Source organism: Pieris brassicae, chromosome 2 (genome assembly GCF_905147105.1).
Source record: "Pieris brassicae chromosome 2, ilPieBrab1.1, whole genome shotgun sequence".
In the NCBI taxonomy this organism is placed as follows: domain Eukaryota; kingdom Metazoa; phylum Arthropoda; class Insecta; order Lepidoptera; family Pieridae; genus Pieris; species Pieris brassicae.
In genome coordinates, this window is record NC_059666.1 from 5,491,953 (window position 1) to 5,496,486 (window position 4,534).

The following is a 4,534-nucleotide window of genomic DNA, read 5'->3' on the forward strand; positions in this document are numbered from 1 at the left end:
TTTTTTTTTAATACAGCATACGAAACTCGTTAATTTGCATTTGGGATAGTTCAGGTAATCAATCAATTGCATTAATAGAAGGTAAATTAAGTTTAAGCTGTAACGAATGTATTTATTCATTATGATTTTAACTAGGATCGAATAAAATATATACTTAATGATAAAAATTGTGGGGAAACCGGCATAAGAGTATTCATAGTAGAGACTCATAGTCGGCATAAACTGCCAATATTTCATACGGGGTTCATACTAAGTCTCGACTTTTAAGATACATAATCAGGATCCGTGTGTTAGGTCCACAGAATACAGTGAGGCTATGTAGTTTATGTAAAAATCAAAGAGGATTTGTTCAAACTACTGTTCCCGTCGGGGACTTGAGAATGAGAAACCTGCATTCAGGTTAAAGCAGAAATCATATTACATTACATCCTCATCTGAAATGGACGAGCAAACGAGCTGTCAAAACAAGTAGGAGAAACTACTACAACCACGGTACAATATACGAAATGTTAACTCTCGTAATGAACAAGCGCGTTAGGTAGAAGACGATAAATTTTACCATTGTACAAGACGCTATGCAAAGAAAAAATGTTCAGTTGCCAAATGTTGTATTGCAAACGCACACTCTTCTGGGAGGACCCAGAAGGGAGATATCGCTTTCATTTAAAACAAGCTCTACCTGCATGTGTTCCCGAAATCCAAAAGAACCAGTGTTCCAGTGTCGCAGCTGCCAAATGCAACTTGCCTGGAGCTACCGTGTTAAAGATCTCACATGTCACATCTGAAAGTTTTCTGTTAAATTCGGGAAACGTGTGAATAGGAAGGAGGGTGAAAGGAGAGCGAGGAGCGTAAGGAATCTATTTATTAACACTTCGTTGCATACTGCATATATAATACAGTTGACATAATTCAATGAGAAGGAAGGAAGGAACTGGCGGCTTATCGCTTTCGAGCGATCGGTAGATTCCGAGTATGCTTAGGTTATATATTTTGATAAACATGCCAGAAGCTCCGAATAAGTCTAGTTGTTGCTCGGAGTGTTCAATGTTATCTTTGACATAAATAACTACACCATCGTTTTGAGTTTTTTTTTGTTGTATGATGGGCCTGATAGCCCTTTTTGATAGGAAGGGGTTTATCGTGGTGAAGTCTACATTCTGTAATAATTATATCCGGGTCTGTAAATAAATCAAGAAGCTCTAAGTTTAAATCTAAGTCATCCGAGTTCTTATAGAAGCTTCGTATATTTTGGGTTAGAATATAATATCCCTGTTTTTGGGTTGGAATGAAGTTCTTGAGCTCTTCAGGTAAACAGAGAGTGGAGGAGAAATAAGATGTTTTGTCTAAATCTTGACAGTACCTATCCATTTCTGAGTTTGGTAAGGCCCAGGGGGTTGTGAGTTGTATTTGAATATGGCTTTTTACATAAGCGAGGAACCAGCAGGAATGAAGGTAAGATGAAACAGGATAGGGTATGTATTAGGAATTGGAAACCATGTAATTTTACTTTGATGTGTTTATGCAATGGTAGGTATTGAGGCACGATTGTGAAAAAGTTAATAGTTATGTGTAGATGTTCAAGACTATTTACATAGAGAGTATGAGAGGAGTGTACGTTAGCCCATGAGTTGAGAGAGGTGAGTTGATAAGACAGTACATATGAGTTACATAAACTTAAGTAGAAAATATTAGAATTAGTTATAGTACCTGAAATCAGTACACAAGAGAGTAGGAATGGTACAAATAATGGTTGACACAGAATAAATATCGCGATTAGTCAGTCTAAGTTCATTAGGTTTTGAACTTGGGCTTCAATTGTAATTTGTATTATGGTAGAGGTGTCGTCTTTTCGAAGATATACAAGTCCTATGGCCGTCCAACAGTACTTGTATCTCTTCACGTCTCGAGCTAGAAAGTAAAGCCTACTTGCCTTCTGCGTTAGTGATTCCGAGATGAAGATCGGTACATCAGGATCTTTCTTAAGTACGAGGTGTTTAGCACAGAGTTTGTTGGTTGGGCCAGTATGAAACTTCTTAGCTGCATAGAGCAGTTTGTCTCTTGTAACCGTAGCGGTTAGTTCGATTACAATTGTTTTTGTAGAAGAGTTTCTCCTTGTTTTCTATATAACCCTTATGTCCTCTTTGTTTATTTCAGATTTTATATTTTGCGCAAAGTTTGACATTAGTTTAATGAGGTCCTCTTTATTCCGATTCTTTACCTTCCAAAGGTACATTTCTCATCTCAATAGTCTTTTTTTGTTGTCTGGCGGTATCTTCTAATTTATGTTCTAAAATCAAAATTTGTTAATGGCGTTTTTTTATCTCAATTTCCAATGACTCAATTTTTTTAAATTCTAAATTTTGCTCTGCTATGAAAGTAATTGACTTTTCTATATTTGAGTTGCTCAGATTAAGGGCAGAAATTCTTGGAAATAGCTTGTCCATTTGCTTTTGATGTTTCTCTCACCACGAGGTAATCATATTTTTCATTTCTTCCCTAAAGTCAGAATTTTCCTCACTGTTTTTGCAAACCTTTTCCGTTTTTGCCTAGAAGTGACAAAGGTATGCTCTTCTTGTTCCTGTACAATTAGGCTCTGACGTAGATTTTTCCAGGGAATTATTCATTGACGTATTCATTGTGTGTTACCTTGATCTTATACCAAGAGCGCAGAAATGGCAAGGAGATATGTCTTGTATTTAGTCACCGGTCGGGGGTGTGGCCTTGGTTGACACTCCTTCCTCCAACTTGCGTATGCGTTGTTGGCGGTGACTTAAAAGAATGGTGGCTACTCCTATGACGCACTGTTAACCTATTACTTGCTAATATTTTATTTATTACAATTTTGAAACTTTTTCAATTTAATTATACACGACTACTCTAAGCGAGATCCAAAGCAGAAGAGGATGTATTAATAATTTAATTATCATATATGGGTGCCTAATTAAATCAGACTGCAAATAAGGGTTGCTGGCTGTTATAGATAAATATTCAAGGTAGAGTGAAAGAGAGTTAACACATATCATTTGTCAGACGAGGATAGCGATTGCCGGCTGTGCGACGCTTTTAAGCCATTGCGTATACGTCGAGTGCTCTCAACGGATTGTAATATAAAAACCACTCTGTTTTTGAATTCGTATTAAACAAAATTTTATATTTACATTGTTGTTTTATTTGTGCGTTTCTTTAAGCGAGATTCGTGTAATTTATTCAAAGGTAATTTCCAATGTTGACAGGAGTGAACATTGGTATCACAACATGATCGTAGTGAAGGTTGTTAGTACAGGTTACCGTTCAAAAGGGTGTTACAATGAAAAAGTCTTTTATTGTCCAACTGTTTATTTTGTCTCATTTAATAGAACATGGCTCACACCGGCTTCTAATGCAATTTGACTCCGATACTCATAAGCCATAATTTACACATAGTTTCACACCAGAGCGATTGCTACTAGCAACATATTTAGTTTTTTTATGAAATAATTGAATTTACTACAATATTAAATAAATTATTTGATAAAAGATTCTGCGTAAACGGTTGTAGTTTGGCAATTGTCTTTGATTTCTCCTAGTATGAGTTTAATATTTTAGTAACAATCGCTCTCCAATCATAGCACCTCTGTTTTCGATCCCAAAGGATCACTAACCTAACCATAGACAACAGATTCAGTTATTCAGCCGTTTCAAAAATATGGTCTAACTAAACTCCACACAATTTTATTATAAATACGCCATATATTGTGTCTTGTCAACAAACTTATTTCACAAACATAAAGGGTGTAATCTAGACCAGTGTGGATTTCTCAATCTTCTTATCTATGAATCTTACCATCTAAAGCCAGTGTCCACGCTCATTTGCAAATCGGTGGAAACCAGCCTTTCCTGGGACAACTTTGAATCAAAATTATTACATTCAAATGAGTAACAATTTTGTACGAGGACAAAGAGAAACAAACATAGACTCGAACTATCGTCAAAGTTTCCAAACAAATCATGTTAAACTACAATCCAAGCCATAATTGAACAAAACGCTGTGCGTAAGTAAAATATTTACAAGTCCCAAATAATCCGAAACAGAAATCACAGCCTACATATACCAAGCTGAAACTGTTTTTACAAATATACATTGTGTACATCTATTTATTGTTTGTGTCGATTCTAAAGCCAACTAAACGTGATTTCAATTTTATTTACATAACGGTAACCAATACGACGTTTACTACGCGCTAAATTTTAGTAATTTATTATAATATCATATTTAGAGGCCAATATGACCAAACGCAGTTTTGAAATGAGATACCGCGCGTATGGTATAATCAATAATAATAATAATAATTGAATAAAAAAATAATACAAACGCGAACCAACACTAAACTATTTGACTATCGTTGTAGGAATTGATATTTGCTGATATATCTGTTTTAATTTAGATTCGATTAAAAGTCTTTCTGATTAATTTTATAATTAAACTATGTTGGTACGCATGCTTTACGCAGCCATAAGGGATTCCAAAAAGCGTAACTAAAAAATACACTTAACG